This window comes from Pinus tabuliformis, chromosome 9 (assembly GCF_031772625.1).
Source record: "Pinus tabuliformis cultivar Carrire ecotype Pingquan chromosome 9, CPIR1, whole genome shotgun sequence".
NCBI lineage: Eukaryota > Viridiplantae > Streptophyta > Pinopsida > Pinales > Pinaceae > Pinus > Pinus tabuliformis.
In genome coordinates, this window is record NC_142307.1 from 153,072,310 (window position 1) to 153,092,689 (window position 20,380).

Sequence of the window (20,380 nt, forward strand, 5' to 3'; positions counted from 1 at the left end):
ATCTTGACACCATGAAGTGAGATTATAATGCCACCAATTTGAATTCTTCTTGAGGAGATCCGAGACTATTATTGTTCTTGCAATAGTGGCATCCCTAAATCATGTAGTAGTATAAAATATCACTGTGAGCCTGAGACATAAAGCATCGCTGTGTACCGAGGTCGTGTAGCATTACTGTGCAGTATCATTTGTTGTTGCATTGAGCCATTCATCATTGGAAGCACCGAGACTGTGAAGTAAAACTGAGAATTTCAGACCCAAGATTACAGAGGATGATTGATACGTGGTTTTGTAATATCATGGTTGTTTTCAGCATTTGTGACATAGATTTGAGTTTTGTAGTATGAACCCAAAACTGTGATTGCCAACAAGACTATGATATCCGAGACTGTTCCTTGATATGAATATGAGATGCATCATTGCACATATTTTCAAACTCATCTTTTGATTCACTTAGATGCAAACTTGATCCTTGAATGTCTCTTTTCTGCCATTCCTTAGACTTTAGAACCTTAGCTCTGATACCATGTTGAAGAATCTAGGGCACATGTAGTTAATGCGATTCTTCTTGACTTGATAACTATTTGTGAGGAATTTGTAATTTTCTTATTAGAAAAATAATCTCTTTTTACACTATTAGAGTGTGTGTAGAGTTCCATAACTATTTTGTTTTGACACCCCTTTTCCTCCATTTTTCCCTTTTTCATCATCACTATCAACTAAATAAAGGCAGTAAATCATATATTTTGATAAGGTAACAACTATTACATGTATTATTTTTCATATTCGTTAATGTTCCTTATTGTTATATTAAATATTGCATTAGATACAAAATTAACATGATTCTGCAACTATTTTATAAATCTGCAGCTACCTCCATGGTTCGTGGGGTTGTAGTGCGTCAATGAAGAAAATAAACAGATGGGTAGTTGAGGATTGATCCCCTCATAGATATACTCCTATTCACTCGATCCAATCCACTGAAGGAATCACACAGTGGCATGGTTCAAGACATAGGTCAAACACGTAGTAGTAAAAGTCCAAGTGCATCACAATTTCTCGATTTGCTTTCCAAATAGAAAATCAACGAAATAAGCCTTTTGTTTTCTAGTTTCATATTTCAATTAGGATTGAACAATAGACTTGTAGGCATGGAAGTATCAAAACGTTGAGCATGCATTTTATATAAGTATGTATCCTCTGTAAACGATATTAGAGAGGAAGTACTAGTTAATTCCTGAAGAATTGTGAAACAAACCTTTATTATCGTATTAATTTGAAGTTACCTTTTTGTGATTTGATGTGTATGTGAGTGTCAATTACACCTATTGGATGCGGAGGGCCCCTACAGAAAGTCAAGGTTTTTAGGTTATTTTCATTTCATTTATTTATGATTGTTTTCATATAATTTCTTTTTGTTATCACTGCATTCTAGTTTAGTTACTTCGCTGTTTTCATTATTTCGTATAACTCAATTATCTCGTTTATCATTTCTTATTTCGTTTATGCTTACATTTGTTTAATGTAGAAATTCCTACTGTAGATCACCTGATAATGAAATATACTGAAGCAAAATACTTGATCTACTTCTACAAACAATTATGCGGAAGCTTAATCGAATATGAGCAAGATCAATAAGAACACATATAATAGATGAAAAGAAAGTAATCACATGAACATAGAAGAATAATCATGGGGAAAGTCTCAACCTAAAACCCCAATCTCTATAATATCATATAAGTGGAAATATGTTCAGATTACATAAGGAATCAACTTCACAAGCTATCCTTCTCTCTCTGCAATAGAAAAATTATAGCTCACAGACTAAATAAACACTACATATGTCCTCCTCAAGCCCTCCAAGCCTCCTATTTCCTTGCACAGTTTTTCTTGGGGTCCAGTGAATCCACATGTGTGAATTAGCCTCATCACACTCACTAAACAGGAAGAAGTAAATGTGCAATCCTCAAGGAAAGAATTCCTTCTGCATGCAAGAGATATTCACCAAGGAATATTCCTGCAACTGATATTACACTATCCCACCATCTGATCTCAACTGGGTCTCTGACTGAACTAACATGCATGAGTTATTTATGAGAGAATATTTAGTTACCTGAAGTGCAGCAGTTTCATGCAAGCATGAATTAACTAATTGAACTCAGAATTAATTCAACAAACTTTTTGAATTAATCTAACTGGACTTGAATCAGTTAACTGAGCCAACTAATTACACTCAATAGTACAACTCATCCTTATCTCTTTAACCGAAAGATAAATTCCTCAATCAATGGAGAAACTGTTGCATGTCTTCACATAGACTTTAGGATTGATTTTATACAACTAATTAACTCATGGTGAATTAATTAATTATTTTTCAAACAACTGGTAAGATCAAATTTGAATTTTTACTTCTCTATTTTAGTTCAGGGACTAACTAAAATAGGAAGGTATCCTGGAATGCTATTTATAGTAGTGCTATTTTTAGCATTTCTTGTTGCTATTTTCAACACTCCCTCCCAACAAGAAAGGGATTACCAGTAACCCCAATCCTGTCTCTGTGGAACTCGAACTTTCATTTTGACAATGCAACAAAATATCTGCATCTTGTTCCTTGGTCGAAACATACAGAAACAACATGATCCTCTTGACTACACAGTCTCGAAGATGGTGATATTGGATATCAATGTGCTTGGACTTGTCATGAAAAACTGGATTCTCAGAGAATTTGATGCAACTCTGATTATCATAGTAGATCAATGTAGGATCAGTCCTCTGACCAAACAATCCCACTAGAATCTTCCGCATCCAAATGGGCTCACATGCAGCCTGACTAGCAGCCATGTATTCAGCCTCTGCTGAGTTAAGTGCAACTGATATCTGTTTCCTGCTATACCAGGACACTGCAACTGAACCAAGGTTGAAGATTCCTCTAGAAGTTCTCTTTCGATCTGATGGACTTCCTACCCAATCCACATCTATGAAGCCCTAAAGCTTCACTCCCTCTGTCCATTTGTACCATAATCCAAACTGAGATGTGCCTCAGAGGTATCTCAGCACATGCTTCGCTGCCTTCCAAAACAACTTGATAGGCTGAACCATAGCTTTACTCAGCTAGTTCACCGCAAAGAATAAGTTGAGTCGTGTGTTCACCTGTTATAGACATTTTTGTGCCTTACAGCATTGAGGATGAAATGTCCATAATCTAAGGGATCCAAAGTCCCTAAACATGTTGTTCCTACCCCTAGAGGAACAAGGCTAACAAACCACAGAAATTCACAGAAGTTCTCCACCAGAAACTGCTCAAAAACAAGTCAATTCAGGATCATGTCAATGGCTCCACTGGCTATCTGTGCTGAATGTCAAAGCCAACACTGGCTACCTGCGCTGAATGTCAAAGCCAACACTGGCTACCTGCGCTGAGCGAGAATGGACATGTGGCAAGCTCATTTCCCAAGGTGTCAAAACCAGGAAGCTTCCAAAATGACACTTGCCTCAGGGAATTCGACTGGTGATGAGTAAGAGGTTCCAAATCTCCAAGTGGAAGCAAGAACCTCCAAGTGGAATCAAGAACTGACAGAGGGAGAGGACACTAGTCAGATCTCAAGCTGACTCATCCTCTCTCCAAAACATCTATATATGGATCTCTCCTCCATGAGATCTGGAGGCTGGAATTTTGTTATTGCAAAGAATTGCTGTTGGTTTGAGACTGGGATCATTGGGTGCTTAATGCTTTGAAGGGAGGTGAAGATAGGAATTCCATTTTGCTGGGAAGGAGATGCTGGATTGGAGCCCTCTGGGTTGTATCTCTTCCTGAACCTTGTTATTCATCAATAAAGCTATCTTGGTTTTTTCCTATATACTGATGTATCTTTGATGTATGATTGCATTAGTATGTTTAGTTTACTTCTAATCCTGAACTAGTTATGTTTATGAATCTATGTCTTTGTGTAGTGTTCTTCTCTTGTAATCTTGCAGAGACCTGTCGAAGCTGGGCGAGCGAGAAGGCAAGTAGCTGTGAACGCCCAAAGAGAAGAGAAACCAGATCGAGGGACAAACGGAAGACACCGGTTAGTCCATCCATCTCTCTTCATTCTTAATTCATAAAGGAAGAATACTAGAATAGCTGTCTCTGTTTGTTGCTAAGGCACTGTCACACCTTAGGTGGATAGGATCGTCCTGCATAGGCATTTTTACCCACAACAAATTGGCGACTCCGCTGGGGAGATTTGTTTTAGTCATTTTATTTGTGTCTCTATCATTGTTTGTTTCATAGACTCAACAACAACAATCGAACTGCTTCTGCTATTCTCAGTTGCAAAGTAGACAGTGGCTGCCTTGATCCAATCACTGGATTTGTCTATGATCTGAACAATGGACTCACAAATGATTTGATGATCCTTTGTGATAGATCTTAGTACCCTCTCAAAGCATCCCTTTGATTGTACCTTGCTTGTTGCTTTTATTTGGCCTGAAACCGTCGATTAATTAGCAATCTGTGACCCAGAAACCAGTGAGAAACTCTCGTTTATCCTTCAGCGCGACCACTGTGAAGGCATTTTGCATTTCAACGCAGGTCCCGTGAAGGCTACCTGCGCTGAATGTCAAAACCCCAGTGTTGAGGTTGCGCTGATCCAGTTTTGCCTTGTGCAGCTGGGGTTCTCTGCTCTCTGTTGCCCCGTTTTGATCTCTGATTTTTGCAGCCTGTAACTAGCATAGGTACCAGTCTGATAACTCCTTTTCTCTGCTTAAATTCTGCCTCTTGTACAAAAAGACTGTGAGTGTTTTTATGTGTTTGTGGCATCATTTACAGTTTTCCTTTGCATGAGTGAAATAATCATCCTGTAGCCCTTGATTCAGATCTGTTGATTGTGATCTTAGGAGAGAGTTCATTGGCTATTTACAGTTGATTATACATTTGCTTTTGCTTATTGGTTTGAGTTTGTCTCTTTTAAGTGTCAAAACAAGTGTTCATTTCGGAAGTCGCAAAGTGTTGTAATCTCTTCTACCCTTTCTGATTTCGAAAAAGTAAACTTGTTTGTATTTGTCATTTAAAAGCAAATTCAAAGTTGTACAAAAAGCTTTCTTTGTAGGCATCAATACTAAGAAAGCGGAAAACAAACACCTGCATTGTGCATTTGCATTTTGATAGTTTGCATGCTTGATTTAGGAAAAGTGCATTAGAGTGTGCTGATTGCTCTTTGAGAAAAGATGGTGTCTTTCTTTTCCCTTAGCAGCTAGGATTTTCAAAGTTGAAAAGACATAAAGCTTGCTTATCATCTTAGACTGCATTTAGGAATTGTACCATACATCTCGTGGTGATCCAGAAAGGCAAACTTCTAAAAAGATCAACTTAAAATAAACTGAATGAACTTAACAACGCTTTTCAACATAACGCACAACATAGAGGTCTAGGCTAGAGACGTGTTCCGGCGTCGTTAAGCCTGGTGACTGTCGATCTCGTGGAAGGTGGGTGATTCCTCCTGAGGGACGATAGCGCCAGTACGGATTGTGCTCCCACGTACCGTCGCGTATATATTGGGAGACCCCTATAGGAATTTAATCTTTAACCTTAGGAAGCCGTGTCGGCCGCCCTACTGATTGCAATGCACTGAACACAGCATTCAGGAAGATCGACCGCCCGTACCTTAAAAAGTATTCTGTGGTTTTGCGAAAAGTTTGGCACACCCTCTGCCTAGAACTCCAGAGCCGTTTCTTTTGGGCTTTTTCAGACTCTATAACAGAAAAAGTCCATCCGAGCATTTGTCACTTCGGGCTCGTTAAAACATCGAAGGAGACTAGAGTCATCTTTAGCTTTTTCTCGACTCTTTAAAAGTGAAAAAGCAAGTTGTGTCTAAAGCGTCTAAAAAATTCATTCAATTCGGAAACACACTTTCGTGGAGGCTTACGAGTCAACCGTCTTTGTCTCCGGAATCGAAAACAGTACGGACAAAGCGAACTCGTTTAACCGGTTCGAAATCTCCTATCAAAGTTAGAACAAGTGTTCCGACAACATCTGAGATTCCGGTTACTCCAAACATTTCTGGAAACCCTGCCTTTATTGAAGAAGTTCAACAGCCACAGAGGGACAGTGATACTGATCCTAGTCTGAGAACAAATACTTGTGTTACTGAACCAGTTCCATCTGTAACCGGTCCAGAGAGTCTTGTTCCTCAAACAACTGTCGCTGTCGATTCAACCCCTTCTTCGGCACCAGAAATATTTTACGGACCTGACGGTCTTCCTCTTCCACCTGGTTTGATTGTGATAGAGGAAATTGTAGAGGATCCGAAAGCAAGTACTCCAACCCATTTTGGAGTATGGGTCACTCTTTTTCCTTCTACATCAGAAGTTAGTCTATCACCAGTGGAAGTTCCTGTAGATTCGCTAGGCAATTTATTGGATAGAATCAAAATGTCTGAGCAGCCGTCAACATCTAGGACTGTGTCGAACGACACAGTGACAGCAGAACGACCTGCCGTCACTCCGACAATGTTTGCCGGCGTACCATCTGTCCCAACTAGCTCAAAACCGCCAGAAGGAGTCCACCCAGGGACTATTTCGACAGTGTGGTCTGTTCCAGTTTTTTCCTCCGGAATAATATCCGGCAACTCTTATGTTGAAACTCGACAAATTGATCCCTATGGAGGTCAATTTGGGCCATCCAGTCCCCAAGGGCAAACAATTCCCTTGAGTTCCGGGTTGCCACCGTATGGGGGGCAGTATGCCCTTTCATTACCCCCTCCGGGAGGATACCCATACGGGAGTTCTCAGTAGTATTCAGGTTATACTGGAGTTACGACAAGTGGTTGGGTACCTATGCTACCCCAAAAACCAAGAGTTGTGTATTCTATGCAACAATGTGTACCTATGTCGAACATCCCAATGACACCAGCTATTGTAACAGTGTCACAAGTTCAAACGATGCCTGTTGTATGTCAACCTCAGATTTCTCAAGTTGTAATGCAACAGCCCCTTGACCCTGTGACACAACCACAATCGCCAACTGGTGGGGCGACACAGGTCCAAACGGGTACAATTACCCCACATCTTGGTCCTACGGTTAGTATAGCGCAACAGAACATGGCTTCACAACCGTGGCTCGTGCAATACCAACAACCACAATTCCAGCAAGTGTACCAAGGTTCTGAGCAGCAGATCTTTGCGAACAGTGGACAACCGTACATTCAAAACGGTCAAAACCAACCACTTTATAGTGGTCAAGTCCACCAACCGTATCAGTCATACCAACATCAATTACATTATGCTGGTATGCAAAGGCCCACTGCTCAGGCAATTCCATCGTACCCTGGGTACGCCTCACCTAACCTGAATCAACAGTTACCATTCGTGGCAACTTTAGAGTTACCCGATTTACACTGATTAACAAACGATCCAATTGCTTATGCCCCTTGGTGGCCAGCGATTCCTCACAAACTTCCATCGGACATTCCTAAATTCAATGGAAATCCAGGTGAAGACCCATCGAATCACGTGATGACTTTTCATCTGTGGTGTTCGTCGAACACCCTGAACGATGATTCGATAAGGCTTCGCCTTTTTCAGAGGACGTTAATGGGTCCAGCGGAAAAATGGTATATTGAATTACCTAGAGCCTCTTTCGACAATTTCAGTTCCCTAGCCACGACTTTCTTAACCCATTTTCAATTACCAATAAGGTATGAAACTGGAACAGAAATCTTAACCAACTTCAAGCAGACGACGGCCACCCATATATCTGATCATATACATGAGTGGCGTCGTCGTCGCAGGATGGTGAATACTTACGTTCCCGATCAACTATTAGCTGAATGGTTTATAAAGTCGTTACTTCCTGCCATAACGGAAGATGTGGCCAAGGGGGGAGTCGTAACAGAGGAGCAAGTTATTGCTGGTGCACAATATCTAGACTTAGTATACACTCAGTCTGGCACGCTCTACGACAAAATACCTGACGCCCCTAGACCGGAATTCTCAATTCCTCCTCCTCCTAAATCAAATAATGACTCTCATGCCGGCGATGGTGTGATTGGCACAACAAACGCGAAATCGACAAAGGCTTCGTCTAAGAAAGCCCGTAAGACTTCAGATCAAAATGCGAAAGAAGAAATTCTTGGTCTGGAAGTAAATGCCGTATCAAGAGATAGAGGCAAAGAAACCAATCAACCAGGAAGCAAGAAGAAGCAAAACAAAGGGAAGAAGAAGAAACAGGGTGAGTCATCCCCTGAGAAAACTTCTTCAAACCCTCCTAGGAAAGGGAAACCACCCCCCTCAGGGTGTCAGATATGTGATGAGGATCATTGGACGAAAGACTGTCCGTACAAAGCTGAGCTTAAAAGATTCTTCAAGAGTTCACAAACCTCAGCTGTGTTAACTGATCCGTTTCCCAATCCAGGTCAAAATCTGGTTGATAGTGGTAATGCTTCCCCGTTGCAAGTGCTAATGTTGTCAATCTCCAAGCAACAAAATGATGCTTTGATTTCGACAAGGAACAAAGATTATGGGAATCCGCAGCTGTCGAACGACAAAGGTAAAGATCAACCAAGTAGTTCGACGACAACTTCCATAGAAGTTGTACCGCCCATCATTCCTGAGTTAACAATAAAACTGCCAAAGGGAGTAGTACACAAGTCGACATTTAATCCTCGCGCCAGAGCGGCGCAGCATTATAACATAGTGGAAGATTTGGCCCAATCGCCATCCGCTATGTCGACTCTTGAGGTACTACAAAATTGCCCATCCCAAAGGCAGGCGTTGTTATCAGCTATTGGTGGGATTGATCCTAAGGATTCCAATCTTGTATCCTTCGACCACAAAGGATACGATCCTCAGTTACCAGCTCAACTAGCTTTCCTTATTCAAGTGAAAGCCCTCAACAAAACTGTTCACCGAACAATTATTGATGAGGGGGCATCTACATGTATCATGTCGATGAGTTGCTGGAAAACTTTAGGGTCTCCAACCTTGTCGGGATCTTCGACGACACTAAAAGCATTCGACGGAAGGACGTACACCCCGTACGGTAACCTAAATAACTTGAAGGTTGAACTAGGGGGAAAAACAGTGGAAATAGATGTTGAAGTCATCGATGGGAATCTTGACTACAACATCCTACTGGGAAGACCGTGGATATATGCCATGGCAGCTGTGGTATCGACTTATTTTAGGAAGATCGCATTCCCTTTTCAAGGAGGGATTACGGTCATCGACCAACAGAACTTCCTCCCTAATGGTTCACAAGTTACAGGAAGCATTGCCATGATCCATGGAAGCAACCATTCGCTTCAAGATATCAGAGTAGGCCTACTGAAAGACCCCACATTGATGGGAACTTTCGCGCTTCCACCTCCCATCTATATAGGAGAAATAGCGTTAGTAGCAGCCTGCAACATGATATCTTCTACGAAGGTCGCAGAAGATGATATCGACATGGATCATGCAATGGTTTTGCCCCCAAGCCCAATAGAAATATTGTAGCAATCAATGTTTCGGGCATGGGAGGCGAACCCAAATCAACGCTCCTCGAGCGTTTGGGTAGATAGGTCTAGAGAATATGGTACCTCATTAGATCCTTGGTCGAAAGTGCATGGGACTGACGAAGGAATCCTACAATCAATGTCGATTGAGGGGACACCATGGAATGATCACCACCATCGTTCCCTTCTTCTAGAATATGAAGAAGATACTCAACATGACCTTTATCACCCTTCAGTTTTTGAATTCCTATCAAATACTGTAAATACGGTGGATTCCGAGCGAAACTTATCCAATATAGAAGAGACTATAGCCATAAATATCTCGACTAAAACAAATGTTGTAGAGAATATTTATGTCGGCAAAGGTTGTTCTCCTTCAGAACTGGAAATATATAACGCTCTTTTTCGCGAGTTCAGAGATGTCTTTGCTTGGTCATATGATGAAATGCCAGGCATTGACTTGAGTATCGTTGAACATGAAATTAAGATGTATCCTGATGTCAAACCAGTAAGACAACGGCTTTGGCAGGTGCACCCCAAGAAAGCCGCTGCCATTAAAGTAGAAGTTGAAAAGCTTCTCCATGCTAGTTTCATCTACCCAGTTCCTCTAACCGATTGGGTATCGAATATTGTCCCTCTTATGAAGAAACAAGGGACAATTAGAGTGTGTGTCGATTACAGGGATGTAAACCAAGCTTGTCCGAAAGACAACTACCCTACACCCTTCATCGACCAGATAATTGATGAATGCGCCGGATGTGAAATCTTTTCATTTATGGATGGATTTTCCGGGTATAATCAAATAAATATCCACCCACAGGACCAGTCAAAGACTGCCTTTATTTGTCCATGGGGCACATTCGCTTATCAAAAATTACCCTTTGGTTTAAAGAACGCAGGGGCGACGTTTCAGAGGGCAATGAATTATGCCTTCCATGACATCAAGAACATAGTTCAACCATATCTCGACGACCTTCCGGCTCATTCGCGAAAGCAGACTGATCATCCGCAGCATTTAAGAGCGATATTTCTACGTTGCCGACACTACAAGATAAGACTCAATCCGCACAAATGTGTGTTTTGCGTCGGTTCTGGTCATTTACTTGGCTTTGTAGTCTCTAAGGATGGGATTCGTCTCGACCCTTGCAAGGTTCAGGCAATCATTAATTTGCCTCCACCTTCAAATTTGCTTCAGATTCAGAAACTCCAAGGGAAAGCAAACTTTCTGAGGAGGTTCATTCCAAATTACGCAGAACTTGCTAAAGGTTATACTCGTCTTTTGAAAAAGGATGTACCTTTTGTCTGGGATCAGGTGGCGCAAGCTTCCTTTGATGCTCTGAAAGATTCTCTAGTAAAAGCATCATTGATGTATGCCCTAGACTATCAAAGAGATTTTAACCTGTATCTAGCTGCAGCAGATACGACCATTGTATGGTTTTAGTTCAAGAAGTCGATGGAATTGAAAATCCTATATATTATTTAAGTAAAAACTTGAATGATACAGAAAGAAAATATTCTTATGTTGAAAAACTAGCGCTTGCAGCTGTTCAAGCGATTCAAAGATTTCGACATTATGTCCTCTTTCGGAAAACTACCATTTTATCAGATTGCAACCCCATGACTTATATACTGTCGCGACAGTTGTTGGGGGGCAAATATTCAAAATGGATAGCGATCCTTCAAGAGTTTGATCTGAAATTTGTAAAATCCAAATCAAATAAAGCTCTAGTTTTCGCAGAATTATTTTGCGATCTCCCATCGTCGTCCAACGATGAAACTTCCGAAGAATCAATCATGGACGAGAATTTGTTTCTGATATCTACAAGCGATGAGTGGTATGGAGATATAATAATTTATCTCCAAACCCAAAAGTTCAGGCCTAACACTTCTCACTCTGAACAGAAACGTATAAGATACCAAGCTAAAGACTACATGATCGTCGGTGATACGCTTTACCATCGTGGTATCGATACAGTTTTGAGGAGGTGCCTCACCCATGAGGAGGCCAAAAAAGCCCTGAATGAATGTCATTCAGGCGCGTGTGGGGGGCATCAATCTGGATATGCAACGGCACAAAAAATCTTACGAGCAGGATACTTCTGGCCAACCATGTTCAAAGATTGCATAACCGCAGTCAGAAGTTGCCATGCTTGTCAAATTTTTGATAGCAAAACCAGAAGACCACCCGCACCTTTACAGCCAATAGTTGCTGTGGGGCCTTTCGCCAAATGGGGCATCGATTTCATGCAATGTAACCCCACCTCGACCGGGGGGCATGGGTATATTATAGTCGCCGTTGACTATTTTACCAAATGGGCCGAGGCGATGCCTACATTAGATAACACTGGTGAAACAGCTGCCCTTTTCTTTTTCAATCATGTAGTCGCCAGGTTCGGCGTACCACAGGCTATAGTTACAGATCATGGATCGCATTTTCGCAATCACATGATGGTTGAATTAGCTACCAAGCTAGGGCTATCCCACGACAGCTCTACCCCGTATTATCCGCAAGCCAACGGACAAGTTGAAGCAATCAACAAGGTCCTGAAGCGTATGTTGCAAAGGATGATCGAAGTTCACAAAAGAAGGTGGCACCTAATCCTGTACTCAGCCTTGTAGGCTTACCGAACATCAGTAAGAAATGCGACCGGGTTCACACCTTTCCAACTGGTGTATGGCCTGGAAGCAGTCTTACCAGTCCAGTGCGAAATTTCGTCTCTTAAACTCGCAATCAACCTCCTCCCTGGAACTTCAGAAGAAGAGGCTCGTTTCTTGGAATTAATCCAATTGGATGAAACCCGTCTTGACGCCGCTTTGGCTAACGAAGCCCATAAGAAACGAGTCAAGGCGCAGTTCGACAAAAATGTCAAACCCCGTGTCTTCTCAGAAGGTGACTTGGTCTTGCTTTACGACCAAGAATCCGACAAATTGGGAGCAGGTAAATTTAATTCTTTATGGATGGGCCCCTATATTGTTAAACGAGTGTTAGCAAAAGGAGCCTACGAGTTAATGGATTATGACGGAATTCCATTGGCGCAACCCCGCAATGGGTTGTACCTCAAGCGTTACTATGCTTAAATAGTAACTTGTGTGCTTTTGTTGTATTTTGTTTTTGCTAAAGTGTTTATTTTGGTCGAGTAATCCACCTTTTTACATTTATTGCAGATGTCGAACCTTTCTGAGGCATGTGTGGGATATGCTGACGGAGAAAGTCGTAGTTCGAGGAACCTGTCCTCCGCGGCCTGGGCCATCTTTGATCCAAGCGGCGAGTTAGTGAGTTTCAGAGGTGTGTGTATTGGGCAATCAACGAATAATATCGCTGAGTATAGCGCGTTGATAGAACTACTCTCTGATGCCATCACCCATGGTATACGCCGACTAATCGTCAGGCTAGACTCACAACTCGTGATACTACAACTCAATGGTATATATTCTGTCCGCAATCCTGCTATTTATCGTACAAGTGGATCATATAATTCAACCAGAATAAACCCCGAAAATCAAAATATATATATAAAAGCTGTTTATCATTTACACATAATGTTCTGTAACCAAGAAAAAATTGGTCGCATGACCCAAAAAACTCAAAAAATGCTAGGGGGCACCCTAGCCTAGTGATGCTCATGATAGCACGTCACGGCCTGTGCAATCATGCGCAAGAGACGAGTCCATCGTCTAGGCACACCAGTAGTATGCCGCTGCAACTGTAAAGGTAACTCGTCGATCCGTACATCCGGAATACCGAGAGTAAGGCTCTCAACCTGCTCCTGCACAGCTGTAAGGGTCTCAGCCACGTCAAGGTCGCGAAGAATAACCCTCCCAGCAGGCTCCCCTGCTGGGGCAGCGACTGGCGCTCTCGGGCGAACTGCTGGACGAACAGGACCAACATCTGCAATGCACACAAGAGTTTGATTAAAGTCTTGATAGAGTAAAGCACAAAAACATTATGAATAAAAACAGTAAACAATGATATGGTCGAAGATTTTACCAATAGCGCCCCACTGTTCGCCATCCGGTAGCACCAAATCCGGATCACCTCGGAAATCCATGCCAACATATGGATACTCAGAATAGACCATCTCCTGACGCTCGAACCACCTGAAGAAGATATCAGTGAAAGAAATCTGAGATTGACCAGCATGCCTAGACATGTGATCAACCCATCTCTGCATGCGTGGATCGGTGGGAGAAGGCAAGTCGAGTGCAATATACTGAGGCTGCATCAGTGGTATCTTTTCCAAGGCAAAGGCAGTCAAAATAGAACCAAATCCAAAGTCCTTCAGCTTCCCGTCCTTTACCTTGGTCAACTGACTTTTCATCTGAAGAAGTACCGCATCACACCAGTTGAATACTTTCGGTTGGAGACACTCCAAGGCGTGCTGCACATAAGATCTGTTGGCAACGTGAAGAGATGCACTACCGGCCATCCTACCAATAGTATACAAAATGGACCTGAGAGACCTGTCAGTAATCTCACGGATAACGACCTTGCCGTCTCTGCTTGGCTGAGATCCTTCCCTACAATACTGGCGGACATAATCTCTCACGGAGTCATTCCCTCGGGCCGAACCTGAGAAAGAAATGGGGGCACCCCGCCTTGACAACCCAGTCAAGAAGTAAATGTCTACTATGGTTAAGGGGATGGATTTGCCCCTAATCTAGAATACTTGGTTGATAGGATCCCAAGCATCAAGCATATACTGCAGTAAGGAGATCTGTGCTCTCATACTAGAGATACGGAAAAACTTCAGCAGGCCACAGTTCCGCAGCGCGTTCGCCGTGACAGGGTCATGGAGGGCAATCATGTCCTCTTCTTCATGTTCTCGTTCTCGCCATGTAAGGGACATTTTGCTCAAAGGTCCCTGCAAAACAAACAAGAGAAAGAGTAAGATCCTGGATTTGATGAGAAACTGGCAAAATTTCATCAATAACTGTGCAAAAAAACCAGTTTTCTGTGCCCAACGCAGCTAGCCAGTGTTCCACCTGCGTTGAAGGTCAAACTGCCTTAAGGCAGCTTGACATTCAGCGCAGGTTTCGATTGAACCAGTTGCGCTGATGGCAGAGCGCCCTAACAAAACCCCAGGTGCTCAGGGAGACAGGAAAACAGGCACAGAATGGAAAAATGAAACCATGAAAAGAAAGAGCTAGGGTTTAGCTCCTACCTGGTCCAGACGGCACCGAGAATCGTCCACAGAATCTCCCGAAATCAGCTGGTGAAAATCAAGGGGGAAGAGGCACCTCCAAAGCTCCAACAAACCAAGTTCAAATGAAATGGTAAAATGAGAGGTAAAAACACTTTTTAATTGCTTTTTACGTAGTTCAAAGAGAAATATTAGGGTTTTAATCTCGTTTTCAAATAAATGTTATTCATTTCTAACTAAGTTTGATGCAGTAATTGAGAATGCAGTACTATCTTTGAAAAGGGCTAAGCTAGTTATGGTAAAAAATCAAAATTTGACCATATAAACGAGCAGTTTTAGCACACAGTTCATGCTCGTTAAAAAATAAACGCAAGATCCGAGCAGTTTTAGCACATAGTTCATGCTCGTTAAAAAATAAACATAAGTTTGAGCAGTGTTTTTCCGCGTTCAAGCTCGTTAAAAAATGAACCTATCCCGGTAAATAACCACTGTGAATGTAACCTTATCAGACATTAAAGCCTTGGTCGTGTTTGCACCGTCACCTCCACTTTTCATTTGGCCGATCGTTGACCTCCATATGATTGTTTACCCATTTTGAGGAACAGCTGCGAAGAGTGATTTCACCTAGCCATCCTTGTGACACTGCCATGATTGGAAAATTCCAACCTGTACCTGGAATCAGCTGCTAACTTTGTTTATCACTCGTTCCTCAAAAGACGAGTCTTCTTTAAGCTCTTTTCAGCTGACTCGTAAAATATGAAAAGATTGCCGAGTCCTTGGCCTTCCAGCTCGTTAAAGGGATAGGAAGTGCTATCCCTCCTCTAGATTTTAATCTTTTTGGACCTGAGGGATTATTGCACAAAAAGATCGAGCGCTTGTGTTGTTCGGCTCGTTAAAACTATCGAAAACTCATCCCTTCTGTATTGTTTTATACTTTTTCGGACTTAAGGGATTAGATGACGAAAAAGGAATTTTGGAGTTAACTTTATGTACCTTTTCAGACTCTCTAAAAATGAAAAGGACCGAGTTATCTTTGTCGTTAGACTCGTTAAAATCACTAAATAGCGACAAACTTGTCTTTAGACGAGAACGAGTTTCACTATCGCTAGGCTCATTAAAACATAGCGATGGGCTTGCCCGAAGGGCAGGTTATAGAACAAGCATATGTTATCCTCCTCAAGCTTGACAAAAATAAAGAGGTACTGGTCAGCAATGACTGGGGAAAAATTGGGAGAAACTCAAGAAAAATTTGATGGTAGCAAGTCGCTCTTGAACATGACACTTTTCCTCCGTACCACAATCAGGTTGGGTTGTTTCATTCACCGGTCACATCACCATGGTCTCGCCATACCATCCATAATTGGGGTAATGCTACCGATCCATCGCATCAGTGTCGCCATATGTTCAAGAGAAGTCGTTCAGAAAGAGTCAACCGTGTCCCATCCACTGCCATACATTATCCTTCATCCATTCATGACCGCCACCCTGAATCATATGTCACAGATCGTTTTCACCTCCATCAAAATCATTAGCTCCGTTCCGTGTCACTGATGTGGGATTCATTAACGCCCTCCTTTGACAGATCTCTTCTTGTCGACATCAGCTCATTATCCAAGAAGTTGATCTAGGAACAACCCCTTCAGTACTTTGAAGCTTGCATGCCTCAATGGCAAGTTTCTTACTTCCGGGGACAGGTATACATCAATGACCTTCGACCAGAAGATTTTGCTTGGTGTTTGACGCCAAGTCCTTTATTCACACCACGTGAATTGTACTACAGTACCTTGAGGGTCATTATCATTATCGGTGATTCCTCTCGCGCTTGTTAACGGTTTACCTCATTGACCGGTAATCAAGTGATGTCCTTCCATGTTCGACTTCAGAACAATTCTCACATGGATCGACTTGTACTTAGAGTGAAGATCGAACGAGTTTGAAGACCCCGGATCTAGTTTCATCCATCCGGGCTGCGATATATATTCAGGAAAGATAAAGACATTTGACATGTACATCCTTGCAGCAGATGATCATCCTACTCAAAGGATGATAATTTCACCAAAATTATCAGTCTACCATCAGACGATTGTCTGTTCTATGTACAAAAAATGAATTTATAAAGCTGAGCATGGCAATGCCCGCCTCAGCTAGATCATGAAAGCAGTATGAAAAATAATGTATTGTATTGTATCTTATTACAGGTCTCCTCCCAGCATTGGATGAACTTCGGACCCTCCTGGATAAAGCATTTCACCCAATAAACGGCCTCATACTTTAGGGGGCAACTGTTATAGACATTTTTGTGCCTTACAGCATTGAGCATGAAATGTCTATAATCTAAGGGATCCAAAGTCCCTAAACATGTTGTTCCTACCCCTAGAGGAACAAGGCTAACAAACCACAGCAATTCACAGAAGTTCTCCACCAGAAACTGCTCAAAAACAAGTCAATTCAGGATCATGTCAATGGCTCCACTGGCTATCTGCGCTGAATGTCAAAGCCAACACTGGCTACCTGCGCTGAGCGAGAATGGACATGTGGCAAGCTCATTTCCCAAGGTGTCAAAACCCAGGAAGCTTCCAAAATGACACTTGCCTCAGGGAATTCGACTGGTGATGAGTAAGAGGTTCCAAATCTCCAAGTGGAAGCAAGAACCTCCAAGTGGAATCAAGAACTGACAGAGGGAGTGGACACTAGTCAGATCTCAAGCTGACTCATCCTCTCTCCAAAACATCTATATATGGATCTCTCCTCCATGAGATCTGGAGGCTAGAATTTTGTTATTGCAAAGAATTGTTGTTGGTTTGAGACTGGAATCATTGGGTGCTTAATGCTTTGAAGGGAGGTGAAGATAGGAATTCCATTTTGCTGGGAAGGAGATGCTGGATTGGAGCCCTCTGGGTTGTATCTCTTCCTGAACCTTGTTATTCATCAATAAAGCTATCTTGGTTTTCTCCTATATACTGATGTATCTTTGATGTATGATTGCATTAGTATGTTTAGTTTACTTCTAATCCTGAACTAGTTATGTTTATGAATCTATGTCTTTGTGTAGTGTTCTTCTCTTGTAATCTTGCAGAGACCTGTCGAAGCTGGGCGAGTGAGAAGGCAAGTAGCTGTGAATGCCCAAAGAGAAGAGAAATCGGATCGAGGGACAAACGGAAGACACCGGTTAGTCCATCCATCTCTCTTCATTCTTAATTCATAAAGGAAGAATACTAGAATAGCTGTCTCTGTTTGTTGCTAAGGCACTGTCACACCTTAGGTGGATAGGATCGTCCTGCATAGGCATTTTTCCCCACAACATCACCAGATACATAAGTGAACCCACCAGCTACCAATAAATAGTAGTAGCTGTTAGGGTCCAAATCTACCTTAGGCTGAGAAAGGCAGGTCTAGGGTAACATCAAACGACGCTTAACCTAGTAGCTAGCCCTACCAGGTCGGGAGAGGGATCTCTCCTTGTCAATATCAGGAAATATGGCAAATAATGCAAGAGATGACTGATATAAAGACTAATTTTAGGCTAGGTATATGCTCAGAGAAGTTTGATTGAGTTTAAAGTTGGTTTGTTGGATCAGATGAGGAAGGTAGTTTTGGGTCCGGGGAATGAGCTCAGATTTGCAGAGGTTTCTATGGGGTGAGGTAGTCAAGTGTCTTAGTACTTCAATTTAGGTGTAATGATGAGTCTAAATACTGGTGAGGAGTTGGAGAGGGCATGCAAGTGTCATGAGTCCTATTGAAACAGTAGAAAACATTTAAAACTAAATAAACCCCAAGGCAGAGCACTGAAACATCAATGAATTCTACCTTTACACTTGATCCATTTAGTTATGCAGAGGAAAAGAGAGATAATGGCACACATAAACATATGATAAACTGAATCACAGAGGAGAAAACAATACTAATTCACCTTGACATAGGAATCCCACAAAATGCTGCAAAACCTTGGTCTATTTCCTTGCCAAACTGCAGAAGTGATGTACAATAGTGCTCAAAGCATCCACAAGAGTCCAACCCTGACAAATGACTGAAAAAACACATGATATAGACATCCAAACCACCTGTGATATCCATCAGGGGTCGAATCCATGAGAAAGGGGTGGTTTCAACCATATCTAAACTAGGAACACAAAGTAGGCAGTGGAATAGCTTGCCTCTAAAACTTAGGAAACCAATTCACTAAAGCTCAAAACCACCTACAACTGATGTATCTACCTCCTTAAGTCAATTTTCATCATTTTTAAATCATAGTACATCAATTTACATCATATTACATCATGAATTTGACCATGAGAGAGAAAAAGTCAAACAGGAAGGAAACTAGGTGAAATTCTCAGCAAACAGGCAAAATTGGCACTTTTTCATCCTGTGCGTAGCGTCATTTTTCTGTGCGTAGTGATTTTTCCAAGCTGCTTTTGGAAGGCTTCCCGAGGTTCAAATCAGGTTCAAGATAGCTCATTCGAAAGCTTGGTGAGTCTACTTTCTGGAACAACTTGAATTTTTCAATTTGGAGTCCATTTGCCCCTCTAAAATTGCAATCTCCCAAGACTACTTCCTATGTGGCCAAAAAGTGGCAGAAAGAGCATTTTCTAGGGTGTTTTTAGCCCTTTTGGAGGTCCAAAACTTGTCAAAACGTCACAGCCATTTCTGAGAAAGCATAAATTTTCATGATGAATCCAAAAATGCAAAGTTTTTTGCAAATGGATGTCCCCATCAAAAGCGTAGCGCCGGTGGTGCTACGCACCTGCCGGAAAAACCTATTTTTTGCCTGAAAAATTCAAAAATGCAAAAAATTTCACCAAATTCCTTGAAGTTTGGCATGAGTGATCTGTGTTAGGTGCTTTGCTAGGCCAATGAAGCTTTAGCCAAGATCTTGAGCTTATCTTGCTCTTTCTTGCTCCTCAAAGTTCTCCTTAACTTGGCTTTTAGGCTTCTTATCCTTGTTTTACAAATTTTGTTTTGGGCCAAATAGTGCTAAGCCATGTGGCGCAACATCTTTTTCTCCTTGTTGGCTTTCTGAAGAAGCTTCTACAAGTGCATATTCACCTTCTCTAACAAATATTCCTGGTCATTTTCTTTTTGTTCAATGGATGTCAACTTGCCGTTTTCCCTCTTGGACTTCTGCCGATTTTCTTTGATGATCTGTAGCTCCAGGAGTTCTTGTTTGTCGGTAAGTTTCTTTTTTTCTTGCTCAAGGAAGTTGATAATCCACTTAGCCCTTTCAAGGTCAAGTGATAAGGCATGGATGTTAGCTTTTTTCTCTTTGATGAACTCCTTGAGTCTTGAGCTTTGGGAGCCCAAATCAATGTCCTCTTCCTGAATCAAAACAAAATATCTCTCTTGACATTCAGAAGGCCTTTCATCATGCAAAGGCTATTTTCTTTTATCCTATACCTGTATTGCTGAAGAAGAAGGCAAAGCCCCTTTCATCCCAGGTGAAGATAGCATTTGCTTGTGGTCTGGTGAAGGAAACGAGACCCCTTCCACCCCTAGTGGAGATAATACTTGTTTGGCAGCTGCAAATATTCTCCTTGAGCCTTTTTCATAAGTGACAAACACTTGCACACCTGTAGTTTCAGTTTCATGAACCTCTGGTTGATTTGAAGGCCCTCCTTCCTCTTGAAGCACTAATGGGGTCACTTGAGAGCTTTTGAAAACCTCATGTGAAATGAAGGTATCCCATGAAATATTCAGCAAACTCAGTTGATGCAAAACAACAATCTTGATCAATAAAAAATGGTTAATGCTACTGAATTGTCGAGGAAG